Source organism: Paramormyrops kingsleyae, chromosome 1 (genome assembly GCF_048594095.1).
Source record: "Paramormyrops kingsleyae isolate MSU_618 chromosome 1, PKINGS_0.4, whole genome shotgun sequence".
Lineage (NCBI taxonomy): Eukaryota > Metazoa > Chordata > Actinopteri > Osteoglossiformes > Mormyridae > Paramormyrops > Paramormyrops kingsleyae.
This window is the reverse complement of record NC_132797.1, coordinates 58,550,722-58,567,022: the sequence shown is the minus strand read 5'-3', so window position 1 is coordinate 58,567,022 and position 16,301 is coordinate 58,550,722. Positions and strand designations below refer to the sequence as shown.

The window sequence follows — 16,301 nt, the reverse complement described above, 5'->3', positions numbered from 1 at the left end:
TGACAGAAAATTATGTATAAATTAACTAAAATGTTTTTATAATGGGGAAAAAAAATCAATGTTAAGTGTAATTATGAAAACTAAAAAAGATCACTCATTGCAGTTAAATTGATTTGACTGTATGGTGTGCAGACTACATAAATGTACGCGGTGGACATATATGTACACCGAACAGTATTAAAGATGTCTACCCACCCTAAATTTTGCATCGGTACTTGAGCCAGGATCCCCACTAAAGTGCCAGACAATACGGCTGATTTGGCAAAATTAAATTGCTAGACACAATTTCATGGTACCTTCAATGAGTTTTCAATATTCGTTGATTTAATGGCAGCAATGGCGGAGCTACAATTTTTTACATGGGGTGACCAGTGTCAGACGTCAGGAGCAGGCGAGCCGGGAAGCAGGCGATTGGAGCCAAGCTTACGGGTGAATGGGGTTTATTTAGGGTAGAATGGCGACGCTAATTTATATGAACGAACGACTCGAAAAACCTGAAGACTGGAAACTGGTGAATCAATAATTCCAATACAGAAACTTTAGGAAGTTGCGCAAATGAGCATCCACGACTGAACGAATCACTCCCATCAGATGACTCGTTCTTCCCGAGTCACATTAAAGATTCGTTCAAAATGAACAAATCGTTCAAGAACGACCCATCACTAAGTTATATACAGTGCTGCTTGAAAGTATGTGAACCCTCCACATGTCCTGTTGATATGCCAAAGAATTCATGGTTCCTTGGATAATATGGAGTCGTCCAGGTCCAGAAGCAGAAAAGCAGCCCCAGACCTTCACATTTCCACCACCATACTTCACTGTTGGGAGGATGTTCTTTTCTTCATATGCCGTGTTGGCTTTTCTCCAAACATGTCGGTTTTGATTGTGAGCAAATAATTCTATTTTGGACTCGTCTGTCCAGAGAATGGACTTCCAGAAGGCCTCTGGTTTGTCCAAGTGCTCTCTGGCAAAGTTGAAACGAGCAGCTTTGTTCTTTTTTGAGAGCAGAGGCTTCCTTCTAGCAATCCTCCCATGAATATCATGGCTATTCAATTTTCGTCTGATTGTAGACGAATGCACATTTGTCCCAGATGCTGCCAGAAAGGTCTGCAACTCTCTCGAGCTGGCCTGTGTGGGTTGACCTTTACCTGATTTATTATTTTTCTGGTGCTTCTGGGTGATATTTTTGATGGGCGTCCACTTCTAGGCAAAGTTGCTGTCATGTTGAAGGCCCTCCATTTGTAAATGATCTGTCTTACAGTGGATGGATGGAGCTGTAATCTTTTGGAGATGGTCGTATAGCCCTCCCCAGACTGATGGGCTGTCACTACCCTCTTCTTCATGTCCTCGGGTATCTCCTTTCCTCTTGGCATTGTTGATTTGTATGGGACCACAGTGGTTTGGTTGGTTTCCTCTCTCTTTTAATTAGTGCAGGCCAAACCCTTTTCCAAGGATGTCTCATTTCATTGGTCTACTTAAATGATTAATTAAGCACCCAAATGTGTTTCACCTGAGTCTGTTACCTGCTTTGACTTAACCAGTGCAGGTTCACTTACTTGTGCGCATACACTAATTCCATGTTTCATGTAGTTTTTGGGCTACTTAAACAAGTCCCACTACATGCAATTGATAAACATATATCTGACATTTCATACATAAAAACTGGTGATGATAAAATAAGAAAATCACGGTAAAACAACAGACACATCTAAACTGCTCATGGGGTTCACATACTTTCAAGCAGCACTGTATATATAACTTAGTGATATAATTAATTTCCTTCTGGTACATTTGTCATAAAGGCAAAAATGATATACGTATGTAGGTACACACGACAGAAAGACTCAATTGCACAAGAGCAAAAATTTAAGTAACGCTACGGAGAGCCGAAGTTTTGGCGAAGGACCAAGACACCTTAATATTTTCTCCAACAAACCCTGCAAATTATACAGCGGTACCTCGGTTCTCGAACTCACTAGAACTCGAATTTCTTGAAAGTCGAACAAACCAGTTTGACCTAGAACTCGATCTGAATATCAGAAGTCGAACGGTGAACGCTAACCTAATATAAATTGTACGCACCAGGAAATGAGTCACATGGCACGTCTCTGAGTGGAAACAAAAGGTAATGCTTCAGTGTCAGCCTCGCATTTGCTGTAGTAGCAGCCCTTGTTGGTGATAATGCTATTTTATTGAAAATACTGTATCAGGTAATACACTGTACTTTATATCATTTTGTTAGCCATTGCTGACCAAAAAGTTACGTAATAGTTAAAACCTAAAACTTTGCTATTCACAAACAAATTAACGAATACAGAGTAATAATAAAAATAAACAATGGACCGGATTCAAATTTTTATTGTCATGTACAGATTACAATGCAATTCTTACTTGAATGCCTTCTTCAGAGACTGGACGATTAACCAAATAAAGCAGCGCAACATTACAGTAACTAACAATAAATAAACCACTAACTTACGTGTACTATTAGAGCCCTTATGTCATTTATTTAAACTTTATTTTACCAAGTAAATTAACTGAAAACCAGTTCTCACTGCTTTACTTGATATTCGGGAGAAATAGCAATTACGCATCGGAACTGGCTGGGATACAAACATCATGCATGTAACTAAACTCTTCAGCCAATAAAGGCAAAGGTGTGTCATCACGGAGGCGGTTCCAGTTTGTGCAGCCATGTGAGAGGTCGCAATTCATCTAACCGTAATGCATTGCTTCAGGATCAGAATGCGTTGCTTTAAGCCAGCGCTGTAAGCAAGTCGAACGCACCCAATGACTGGACTGGGGAAACAAACTGAAACTTAATACAGAGGACTAATGACAACAACCAGAAACAGCTGATCACATGGGGATCCCATACGAGGTTAATGAGGGGGCGTGGCACACGGAAGGAGCAGATGATCGGGGCAGGACAGGGGTAATGTTGGGATAAGATCTTTATCGTTTAGGAAGCCATTAAGAAAAAAAATGCTCTTCTTGTTTTATTCTGTTCATTTTGTGTTTAAATGCTAAAAAAAAGAAAAGAAACATATTTAGGTGTAATTTTTGGGGGCCGGGAACCAATTAATTGGTTTTCCATTATTTCTTATGGGAAAAATTCGATCAGAACTAAAACTTTTTAGGATTCGATCTGGAGTCTGGAACGGATTAAGTTCGAGAACCGAGGTACCACTGTACATGTAATAATAATAGACACAATTCATTACTGCTGTTTAAAAGATTACATTGCAGTATGTTTTACACACACCCATACGTTAAAAATGTCTAACAATAGCAATATGGTAAAAACAATGTTCTCTCAAAAGTACAAAGCCACATGTAAAGGAAAGACGGGAATATTTTTCCTCCGAAATTCATTGTAACCTCCGTAAACATTACACTAAGAAGTTAATTTGTATATTTTGTAGAAATATATATGTTTTTACTTTAATAAGTCCACTGTTTTCTTGTACAAATTATAAAATAAAATGAAATGACGAGGATATTTTATCGAGATGAGGCTGGGATTGGCTCCAGCTTACCCACGACCCAGATGGATAAAGCAGTATAGATAATGGATGGATGGATGGAGTTTAAGTGCTTTCTTCTTTTAAAATGCGTTTAGTCGGGTCACGTGTGCCTACTTCTAACTGCACGTGGCTGCGGCCTGAAACCCGATGGACACCCGGTTTCCTGGTCCCCATATAAAAATCGGTGACTGCTATGAAAAAACTAAAAATGCAAAAACTCTTGTATTTTGTTAGGTTACTTATGGTTATGGTTAGGGCAGGGTAGGGGTTAAGGTTGTCATAGTTAGCGTTAGCATTTTTCCCATTGAAATGAATAAGCGGTCCCCATAAGGATATGTTTACCCGTGTGTGTGTGTGTGTGTGTGTGGTGGGGTAATGTCCCACCCTGTCTATCTGCCCCTTCTGCTAATGAGCCACACCTATGAAGCCTTTGTCTTACCTTTTGTTCCTCAGTTGATGGTGCTCCCTAGAGATGGCAATTTCGAATTATCAAAACAATTTGAAACATTCGAGACAAACAATGTTTCGAAACGGTTCGAAAAGTTTTGAAACAGTAGCTGTGCAAAGCCTGCTGGCAAAAACCGGAACTGCAACTATAGCAAATACGGCAGAATAAAAACCTATTGCGGCAAGTTTCGAATGTCACGAAGCTCGAACTCAAAAGTGTGCATGATACTACAGTGGCCGAATAGGGCAAATCAAATTAACATTGCATGAAAAAAATTATCATATCATAAAACAAATTAACATATCATAAAACAATATTGCAAAAATAAAAACAAATTTACAATATGCAAAACACTTTTACCAGTCCCAAAATCAATTTACAAAAGTGAAAACAATTTAATTTTAATTAAATTTACAACACGCGAAACACTTTTACCAATCACTGAAAAAAATTTACAAGTGGAGAATCACAGGGAAAGGGTCGGTACGATACAGAGGAAGTTTGTGTCGTGTTAGTCAAACAGTTTCGCCAGGTGAAGTAAACGGAGCGTGAATTGTGATGTTTTGTCCGTGTTATGGGAATTATTACAGCCAACTGGCTCGCTTTTGTGTTTCCTGTGGGAAACGTCACCGCGGTTAAGTTAGCCTCATATTCGATAATCAATTTTCTGGCTTTAATAACTTTCAACGGAAGTAAGGTGGGGCGTTTGTAATAACAGAATTGTGATGTCCAGTACACAGACAACGATGCACACCGATTTTTTTTGTGCTTCAAACCATTTTGTGATTTGTGCAAAATCGTGTTAATAGCTAATATAATAGGTCCTTTCAGCTGTAATGACATGGTGGTTTAGCATTTTGGGCTCAAAGCAATTGTTGCACACCCCTTTCCCTTATGAAAATTCACTATGGTTTCCTATGGTTTTTATGCAGTAACCATAGTTTTACTGTGGTACCTCATAGTACTACCATGGTTTGGAAAGACCATGGTAAAACAAAAACCATGGTTTATGACCAAGATTATACTACGGTTTAACTGTAGCGAAACCATGATAAAACCATATAGTCATGGTTTCCATAGTTATCCAAAAAAACCATGAAAAACGGCAAACCATTGTAAACCATGGTTATTTAATCATAGTAAAACCATGTTTAATTTTCGTACGGTGTCTTGCCTGCCTGGTGCCCAGGTAGGAGACCTTCCAGATCGTGTGGACAAGCTTTTGGCCCCAGCTGGGGTGGATCCAGTTGTCGTGGTGCATGTTGGCACCAACGACATAGGCAAGGGTAGAAGGGCTGTTCTGCAGGATAAATTTATAGAAGTCGGCAATAAGCTTAGAAGCAGAACATCCATGGTGGTATTCTCTGAAATACTCCCCGTGCCACGCGCTAAGTTAGCTGAGATAAGGAGATTAAATGCGTGGCTAAAAGGATGGTGTAGGAAAGAGGGGTTTAGGTTTATGGGGCACTGGAGGACCTTCTGGAACAGGTGGGACCTGTTCAAGCCGGATGGGTTGCATCTGAACCGGAGGGGAACCAGTGTACTGGGAAGGCATATTTGTAGAGTAGTTGAGGAATGTTTAAACTAGGGACTGGGGGGGCAGGGAGGTTAGTTAAGTATGTAACTGGGGGGAAACGGAAAGCCCCAAAAAATCATATTATAAGTAGGCACCGTAATAGGCCTACCCTTTGTTGTCTGTATTTAAACGCCAGGAGTATTAGTAATAAAATTCATGATTTAGAAGCTCTTATCTCATCGAACTCTTATGATATTATAGCAATAACTGAAACGTGGTTGAGAGAAAAGGATGGGCAAGAATATAATATGGATGGTTACACGTGTGACGCCCAGCTCGTCCGATCCTCGTGTGTGCCACGCCCCCTCATTACCTCGTGTCAATTCCTGATTGTCACCACCTGTGCCTTGTTCAGTTCGCTTTTTCCTGTGTATTTAGTCCGCGTCTGAGTACGTCTCGTCAGATCCGTCATTGTAGTGTATTGTCGTGTCGTGGATATCTGCCTCGAATAAACTCTGTTTATTCGTATTCACGGCTTCGCTCGCCTGTTTCCCTGCTCACCTCTCACGCCCGGCGTCACATAATGACGGATCTCCCCAAAAACGCACCACGGGGGACCGAGAGCCAGCGCATCGTTCTCTTGCAAGAGGTGTTGTTCTGGCTGAACCAGCCCGAGGTCCAGGAGGCGTGGATTTGGCCAGCCGGAGCGGCGATCTCCTGAGGCAGATGACACCGCCCGGGAACGTGCGCCTCATTAATGAGTCCCCCCAGCCCTGGTTCCAGTCCCCGAGGAGGTCCCGGACAGTCCAACCACTGCTCCTTCCTCCTTGGAAGAGGAGCTCGAGTGGGACCCCTCGGGGACCTCCCTAATGACTCCTCTTCCCTCGCCCCGGCGCGGTTGAGCCCGACCGGAACCCTGCCTGTCAGTGTCCCGGAAAGGGAGAGGACATAGGCGCAGGGGTCGGGTCTCACCCGCCCTGCCCCCTGGCTTGCCTGTGGTCCCCCAGGCTCCTGCTCAGCGGTCACCTGCAGGTCCCCTGTCGTCGCCTCGTCGGCCACCAGTGGTCCCGCCTCCGACGCCTCGGCGGCTGCCTGCAGGTTCTCCTGCTCTGACTCGTCGCTCGCCTGCGGGTCCCCCCCCTCTGGCTCGTCGGTGGACGGCGCCTGACCTGCTGTGGCTGCGCCATCGCCTGCTGCGGCTTCCCCTCCCTCCTTCCCTTCGCCGTGTTCCCCTTCTGCTCCCTCCTCGCCTTCACTGGTGCCCCCTCCAGCTTCCTTCTCTGCCCCTCTGTTGGTCCCTCCGGCTTCCTCCTCTGCCTCGTCGTTGGCCCCTCCGGCTCCTGCCTCGCGGTCGCCCGGGGGCCCTCCGGCTCCTGCCTCGCGGTCGCCCGGGGGCCCTCCGGCTTCGGCCGATCGGTCGCCCACGGCTCCTCCTGCTGCCGCCTTTCGCCCCTTGAGGTTCCCTCGGGCTCACCTGGTTCCTCCTCCCTTTCCCTTTCTGCCTCCTGTCTCTGCTCCTCCGCCCTCTGTCTCCTCCGTTCCCTGCTGCGGCTTCCCCTCCCTCCTTGCCTTCGCCGTGTTCCCCTTCTGCTCCCTCCTCGCCTTCCCTGGTGCCCCCTCCAGCATCCTTCTCTGCCCCTCCGTTGATCCCTCCGGCTTCCTCCTCTGCCTCATCGTTGTCCCCTCCGGCTCCTGCCTCGCGGTCGCCTGAGGGCCCTCTGGCTTCGGCTGCTCAGTCGCCCACGGCTCCTCCTGCTGCCGCCTTTCGCCCCCTGGGGTTCCTTTGGGCTCCCCTGGTTCCTCCTCCCTTTCCCTTTCTGCCTCTTGTCTCTGCTTCTCCGCCCTCTGTGCTTCCTCCGTTCCCTCCTCGTCCCTTTGTCCCTCCTGTCTCTGCTCCTCGTCCCTCTGTGTCTCCTCCGTTCCCTTCTGGTCCCTTTGTCCCTCCTGTCTTTGCTCCTCATTCCTCGGTGTCTCCTGTGTTCACTCCTCGCCCTGTTGTTCCTCCATTTTCTGTCCCCTCTGTGTCTCCCTTCTTGGTCTGCCTATCTGCATTCCCTGTTTTGTGTCAGGTCTTGTCGTTTTTCCTGTCCTTGTTCTGTGTTTCTGTTCTGTTCCCCGTCTCTCATTGGTGCATTTTGCTCTTGTGTTCCAGGTCCCGTGTACCCGTTCTCATCTCGAGTGCGCGCCTTTGGGGGGGGGGGGGATTCTGTGATGCCCGGCTCGTCCGAGCCTCATGTGTGCCACGCCCCCCTCGTTACCTCGTGTTAATTCCTGATTGTACTCACCTGTTGCTTGTTTAAGTCTGCCTGTCTTGTGTATATTAGTCCATGTCTGTCTTTGTTTCCCAGATCCTTCATTGTTGTCGTGTCGTGGTTGTTGATGTTCACCCGGAATAAACCCTGTTTATTCATATTTACGGCTTTGCTCGCCTGTTTCCCCGTTCGCCTCGCACGCCCGGCGTCACACTCCATGTAGGGAGCAGAAATATAAAGTACAGGTATTTTATGGGACAGGTATTTTAAGGTTAGTTGAGCTAAATCTGTTCAGCCTCAAGCAAAGGAGACTGAGGGGGGACATGCTCCAGGTCTATAAGATTCTAACAGGTTTGGATGCTGTTCAACTGAATAGTTACTTCAGCATTAGTTCAAATACAAGAACTCGTGGCCATAGGTGGAAATTAGCGGGAGAACATTTCAAACTGGATTTAAGGAAGCACTTCTTTACACAGTGTGTAGTCAGAGTATGGAATAGTCTTCCTGATAACGTAGTGCAAGCTGAATCCTTGGGTTCCTTTAAATCAGAGCTAGATAAGATTTTAACAACTCTGAACTATTAGTTAAGTTCTCCCCAAGCGAGCTCGATGGGCCGAATGGCCTCCTCTCGTTTGTATAGTTCTTATGTTCTTATGTTCCCAGATTGCTTTACGTACGAATTTTAATAATTTTTTTAATTGTTTAATGAAATGTTAATTTGTTTTATGCAATGCTAATTTGATTTGCCCTTCTCGGCCACCATATAATACAATGTAATTTCTTTTTGATTATTTTTATATTCTGTCATAGGTATCCCATATCTGCAATTAGCGTGTGATAACTTTTTGCCAACCATAATTCAACTATTACGAATCATAAACACGTTAGATTATTAATGTCTCTTGTGTATGGTCTGGTTGCGAAACCTCTCTTGCACTAATATCAGAAGCAGAGAAGAGGATGTTAGCAATATTATGTACTAGTCTGGACGTCCACTTCTGTGGCCTCTATAATGGAGCATATTTAGCCATATTTATTCCACCATGCTGTGCTAAAAATGCTGCTGGGGATTATCGCTGCCCGAAGCCGTCAGACAACTGGTGACCGAAATCACACTTTCTCCAGACGTTACACTCTCCATCCATAGCCATAATACGTCAGAAAGCATCCTTTCTTGTTATAATGATCATTATTCTTATCTTTAAATATTCACGTTTAGTGAATTCTGCTCCTCAATATTTTACATCCATTTGTACTTTTTAAATCTGCTGCAGTATGTTTACTTTGCTCGCACCATTTGTACAGTATTTGTACCTTTTCTGTTTGGCATTATCTGCATTGTTTGCATGTTAGGGGCAGCGTGTGGTTCAGTGGGCTAAGCCTGTGTGCCTGTAATCTGGAGGCCGCTGGTTCAAACCCAGCCTCAGCACGTCTGAGGGTCCTTGAGCCAGACCCTTAACCCCCAGCTCCCTGGGCACTGCTACAGGTGGCAGCCCTTCGTGGACAGCTTACTCTTGTTATGGAAATTTGGAGGTAGGAAGTAACAGATGAGTCCAATGGTTTAGCTTGGTTTCATTTATTGAGATATCTTTCTATGCGAGCTCGGGGAGACTCTCCACAGACAGTTCTGAGAAGTTCTCCAAATAGCAGACGCAGCTGCTTTCATTTTATATTGACAAACAAATGACCCTTCTCTGCAACCACAACCGGAAGACCCATGTCTGCTTTTGCACATTCTATGCTCAGGACAAGCTTTTCGTCTAGCACATGCATCTTATATTTACCATATATGGAATAAAAATTCATCTCGTCTAGCTTAACATGGGTAAGGTCTAAAACCCCCTCCCCAGTCTCTTGCATCTGTTTCTTCTATCATAGCAACCTTATTTTGCAGCCTAACTTCCTTAGTAACCATCAGACATCATGCTTGGTGGTAATTTTCCACTACATTCCCCCCTTTGATACAAAATCATTCTTGTATCACACACTGACGTCGTCCTCGTCCGAGGAGTAAGGGTTCCCAGGAGCAGTCCATTCCAGCTGGGCATGGGAGGCAGCAGAACGTGCTGTCTGTTGCTTCTTCCTCTGCGGTGGAACGTCCTGCATAAGCTGTACCATCTGATGATGTGACGCCCGTTGATGAAATTGAGCCATAGTAGAACAACATGGTATACAGCATGGAACAAATAAGCACACACAGACAAGCAATAAAACAATAGGGAGAGCAGAGAGGATAATCAAGGTCCACTTCCCAAACCATGCCTGAAACATATTCAGGGGCCATGGCCATATGCCATTATCATGAGACTCCTGACTGTACAGCGCATGGGCGACCTCATGCATTTTGGTGATGGCCTGTGACAAAGTGCCGTTGTCCTCGTCATTTGGGGGAATGTACGTGCAGCAATGGTCTCCCACCATAGCGCAAACTCCTCCTTCCTTGGCTAGCAGTATGTCTAGGGCTAATCTATTTTGGGTGGTCATTAAACGGACAGCCGTGAGTTCCTCTTTCACTGCAGTGAATGCAACAATGGAGGAAACGGTTGTTCCACTGAGTGAGGAATCAAAGTGCATACCAAACAATGGCCAGAAATGTTTTGTTGCATCACCGAGAAATTTGCAAATTGCAAATACGAATTCAGTTGAGGCATATGATACGTTTTTGTGCCTACACCCTTTATATCATCTCTGCTTTCCTTTAGATTCACATGATCATACATATACCCTACATAAGCAATGATAGAACACAAAATTACACAACCAATAATAATGCTTATAGCTGGGGCCCAATACCCCAATCTACGTCTCCAAATCATAGTCTTTCAGGAGGACTAAAGATCTCTTGCAGTGCGACTGATGGACCCAGGAGGAGATACCGTCGACCTTCACGGCGTTAGGTGTAGAGAGAAGGACTTGGTATGGTCCCCGCCACCTCGGTTGATGGCAATGCTTCCGGCGCAGGTCCTTGATCAGGATCCACTCTCCTGGTCCTATGGTCTCTGGCTGATTTGGCTCCGGTCCGACCTGAGCAGCCCTGATCTGGCTATGGATCCTCTTCAAGGAAATCTGTAAACTAGACACATAGGGTAGTAAATCGCCATCAACAGTTTCTAACGTGAGCGTGCCTCCCGGGTATGGGAGCGGCACTGGTCTCCCGGTGAGCACCTCAAATGGAGCTAACCCCATTCCACTATGTGTTCTTCCCCTCTGTCACACCCGACTGGACATCAAGGAGGGTGTGAGTGTCATGTAATACCCGTGAAGGCAGGAGCGCCACTGGGGCATCAGTGTGTAAGGCTGCCCTCTTAGCCCACCAATCGGACCAGGAGTTACCAATGCTGACCGGGTCAGAGCACCCCGTGTGAGCCTTACACTTAACCACAGCAATGGAGTGAGGCAGTTGGATGGCAGAAAGGAGGTCTCGGACTAACTCATGGTACTGTATTGGTTTACCTGTGCTGGTGAGGAAGCCCCTCTGTTTCCAGAGGGCTCCATGGTCATGGCATACCCCGAATGCATACCTGGAATCTGTGAATATCGTGACATCCTCACCTGCGAACTGGCGGCAGGCCTGGGCTAGGGCGAACAGCTCTGCAGCCTGTGCTGACCAGGTGGACGGTAACTTACCTCCAGACAGCAATTGGCCCTCTGACGCAACCACAGCGTAAGAGGTAGATGGGCTCCCATCAGGGAGCCTAAGGGAGCACCCATCCACAAAAATTAACCCAGAATTTGGCAATGGGTCTTCACCCAGGTCTGATCTAGGCTTAGCGAGGGATTGAGCAACCTCAACACAGTCATGAGGGGAACCTTCCATTTCAGTGGGAAGAAGTGTGGCCGGGTTTATTGTGGAACACCTTTGGAGGGTCACATTGGAGAGAGTAAGCAGGATGTTTTGGTAGTGAATCAGACGTGCAGTGGTAAGGTGAGATGTTTTAGCCTGCGTTATCAGGGCATGCACAGCATGCGAGGTGTGCACCACAAGGGGATGCATTTGGACTAAATCTGCAGACATGAGGACTGCCTCCGCAGTGGCTGCCACAGCTCTGAGGCAGGCTGGCAGAGAGCTGGCCACCGTGTCCAGACGTTTAGAATAATACGCAATGGGGCGCAACCTGTCACCATGAATCTGGCCAAGGACGGCGGTCATGAAACCATGCCGTTCATCCACATACAATTGAAATGGCTTGGAAAAATTTGGTACTCCTAAAGCGGGCGCATCGCATAGCGCTTGTTTAAGGTCAGAGAACGCCGTCTCAGCCTTAGTCGTCCAGTCCAGTCTGTCATTAGGTCTAAGTCCTTGTCCCCCATGCATAAGGTCTAGTAAAGGTTGGGATCTTTCAGCAAAATCCTGGATCCAGGGACGGCAGTAGCCGACCATTCCCATCCATTTCATCAATTGCCTTTTAGTATCTGGGATGGGGGCCTTGCGAATCCCTTCTACCCGTTTTAGACCTAGGCGTCTGCCTAGATGATTGAGGACATGTCCGAGATATTGAACCTCTTGTTTGACTAACTGCAGTTTTGCCTTTGAGGCTTTATGGCCATTTTGGGCTAGAAACAGCAACAGCGCTTTAGTATCTTGCTCACAACTCTGCCTAGTGGTGGAACACAACAGCAGGTCATCTACATATTGAATTAGTGTGCTCCCGCCCGGGGGCTTGAACCCCTTTAAGTTCTTCCCTAATTCTTGAGCATAAACGCTAGGTGACTCAGTGTACCCCTGGGGCATCACTGTCCACGTATAACGCTTGCCTCTAAAGGTGTGCGCGAACCAGTACTGTGAGTCTGGGTGAACAGGGATAGAGAAAAATGCATTTGCTAGATCAATAACAGAAAACCACTGAGCCTGAGGTGGTATGGATGATAGGATAGTTACTGGATTAGGAACAATAGGTGCACGGGGATGTATGGCGTCATTCACCCCCCTCAGGTCCTGTACAAACCGCCAGGAGCCATCTGCCTTCCTCACAGGCAGGATCGGAGAATTAACGGGGGAGTAGGGAATTTCCTTCAGAGCCCCCTTTTGTACCAGTTCTTGGTGCACCATGGTGATACCCTTCTCTGCCTCAGGTGAGAGTGGGTACTGAGCTTTTACTGGTCTGTGGTTGGACTTTGGCTGGACTTGCAGTGGTGCCGCGGTGCAGATTCTCCCAAAGTCATTCTTGCCACTTGCCCATAGGGTTTCTGGTATCTCAGACAGCCACTCAGGTTCAGTTAGTGGGGCTGGTAGGTTCGTGGTCTGGCGATGTTATTCAGAGAGGAACGCTTCTCTCCTGACATCTACTGTGAGGGAGATGGTACGTCTTTGAATGGTTCCATCAGTAGTGATACTTCGGCCATCCTCGACTGGAATCCAGTCTTGTCTGTCTTCGCAGTCTTTGATCCATGGGCCTAGGTCTTTCCATTGGTGGGCGTCAGTTTTTCCCAGTGACACATGGGGCATATGATGATCGAAGATCCATATACTTTGATCTTGGTTGAGCTGGACAGACATGCCGGCCATGGACGCGCTTACATACAGAAACTTCATTAACACGGTCTCAGGGGGTTTCTGTTCTTCCAGGAAGAACATCATCCATTCCCTTATCTCATGGTCGCAGTGTGAACTATAGAGAGCCGTGCAATGGAGGATGGGGGGTTGTTCAAGTGAGTGTGGCACCTTGTCTCGACCAATGGTGTTATCAGTGAGGACCCATGCGGTGTAGCATGGCTTGCTTTCTTGGGAGACATACAATCCAAGTGGGGGAGAGGTCAGGTGGACTCCCCTCTCTTCCAAATCAATTTTGCATTGCAGTTTACATAGTAGGTCTCTGCCCAAAAGGTTAACTGGACAGTGGTTATTCAACAGGAAGGCGTGATGGACAGGACCGGACCTTGTGGCAATGGATAACGGAACAGTCTCTAACAAGGTGTGGGGTAGGCCAGAGGACCCCACAACTGTCACATGATTTCCAGACTTAGGGACTCCAGGGAGGTCTGTGTCTTTCACTGTGGACTTGGTAGCTCCTGTGTCCACTAAGAAGACAACAGCATGATTGTCAATCTCGAGGGTTATCGTGGGGTCCTCCCTTGATGTCTCTGTGAGGGACAGGAACTGGCCGTTTCCTGGTCCCTCAGTCCCCTCGCCTCTTCATTGTGGGCCATCTGCACCCCACTGGGGTGGGGGCCCCTCCCACTTGGTTTGGGTCTGGCAGACTGTTGACCACCTCCTTCAGTTCACTTAGATCCCAGTTCCTCTGCACCTGTACCATCCCGTCGTCTCTGGGGTTTGGCATTTCCACCAAGGGGAACTGTCTTGGCACTCCAACAGGTGCCCTTTGCTCTTCAGTCAGAGGCTGTTGCATGCGTTGTTGAATACGCTCACTCCTTCGAGGAGGAGTATCTTCTTCATCTTCTGCCGAATCTGCAGCTCTTGTGGCTTGCGCTGGCGAGTATGCAGGGGGCGGATCCTGTCTCGCTGGAGGTGGCAGGATTTCCTGAGCAGGGGGAGCTGGCGGCGCTGAAGGGAGGGGTGGGTAGATGCAGCTGTCTTCCGCTTTCATTTTTTCGCACGACAGACGCACTGCCTTTGCCTCTATCTTCTTTCTCTTTTAACAACATATTCAGACTTTGTTGTGCTTGGACTGCCTTTGCTGTTTCCTCGCCTATTTTTTTTCATGATTCCCTCATTCTTGCGTCTCTCAGCCTCTATTTCGATCTGTCTTGCCACATTTTCCCACATTTCCAAACATCTCTGAAAAGTCCTTTCCAGTTCTTTCCTCTACTGCTTCCCTACATGTTTTACCCCGTAGTAAACCCTTATTTCCCTTATCACGTTTACGCATTTCCCTTTCAAATGCTGTTTCACCTTCCGGATCATAAGCCGGATCAGGAGCCCAATTTGACTTGCTACTGCTATTTCCCATTTTGTCGCACCAGACTTTCAGTACTGATTTTTATTTTTTTTTTTAAGATAGGTTACTTAACAAACATGCACAGAATATGTTAGTCAAGCCAGTCTTCTTTGCATAAAGAAAAAGAGAAAAGGTAAACTTGTTTTCTTTGCAGGGAAAGAATATATATACAGTATATATATTAAAATCGTCACACAGTAGAAAACTTCTATGCCTGTGTTATTTTGCAAAGCAAGTTCTTCATTGCAACAATGCAGACTTTTACAAAAGACTTATCACAAAACAATTATATTTGTATAATTTATGTATCCCAAATGCACATCCCAGTAACATAAATCTCAATTCGGGGCGCAGTTCTGATAATAGGGACAAAGCAGTCGTGGGGATAATCTACAGTACATGGAGGTCTTTGTCTCAGCCTCTCCGTTAAACTATATGTTTACGGAACCTTTTACACCTTAATTTCTGCTTAATTATTATTTTATTTTTATTTATTTATTTTATTATTATTATTTTTTTTTAATAATACTTATGAGCTCATTTATTTGATATTCTTAACTTGTCAGGTTTCTAATTTCACACTCGGCACACTCATCCAAACCACAAACCTTACACATTCATACCGTGCACGTTACATTCATACAATCTTATTTTATCTAGTTTGCAGACAAAACACATTTCACATCTCGCTGGACGTGATACAGATATTTTACGACTCTCTCAGTCGAAACTGGTTATTTTACGACTCTCCCAGTCGAACTTGGTTATTTTACGACTCTCCCAGTCGAACTTGGTTATTTTACGACTCTCCCAGTCGAACTTGGTTATTTTACGACTCTCCCAGTCGAACTTGAGGCCTTTACCTTCAGAAAGATACCGCAACAAATTTTCTATTCCACAAAATTTGTCCTACCTTTTAGTCCGGTCGGAGTGACGGGGGACCGCAGGCCTCAGGAACTGCGATGGGTCAGGCTAAAATTCTCTGTCCTCGACTCCAGACGGGTACCTCGTCGTCCTTCTAGGACTCGCGTCCTTCTGAAGGTCCTGGCGGTCCCCGTGCAACCGAATCCCGGACAAGCCCCCAAGTCTGTTATGGAAATTTGGAGGTAGGAAGTAACAGATGAGTCCAATGGTTTAGCTTGGTTTCATTTATTGAGATATCTTTCTATGCGAGCTCGGGGAGACTCTCCACAGACAGTTCTGAGAAGTTCTCCAAATAGCAGACGCAGCTGCTTTCATTTTATATTGACAAACAAATTACCCTTCTCTGCAACCACAACCGGAAGACCCATGTCTGCTTTTGCACATTCTATGCTCAGGACAAGCTTTTCGTCTAGCACATGCATCTTATATTTACCATATATGGAATAAAAATTCATCTCGTCTAGCTTAACATGGGTAAGGTCTAAAACCCCCTCCCCAGTCTCTTGCATCTGTTTCTTCTATCATAGCAACCTTATTTTGCAGCCTAACTTCCTTAGTAACCATCAGACATCATGCTTGGTGGTAATTTTCCACTACACTCTACAAAGAGCAAGTTGAGGGAGGTGTAAAGACAATTTCCCCACAGGGGTCAATAAAGTATTGATTATTTGTATGCACCAGAATTTCCCCCAGTCAATCAAAAACTAAATTAGGTCTTTTATAGAAATTATTTGTTCC

The 16,301-nt window shown here is 45.9% G+C and overlaps 1 long non-coding RNA gene across 1 annotated transcript; it reads right to left on the bottom strand.

Annotated features, from left to right (window-relative positions):
• Positions 1–9,303: 9,303 nt before the first annotated feature.
• On the bottom strand, positions 9,304–15,853 carry LOC140592709 (uncharacterized). The gene is made up of 2 exons (XR_011993139.1): positions 15,553–15,853; positions 9,304–10,816 (listed from the first exon to the last, which is right to left on the bottom strand). It is a non-coding gene; the product is annotated as an uncharacterized lncRNA (long non-coding RNA).
• Between the last annotated feature and the right edge of the window lie 448 nt (positions 15,854–16,301).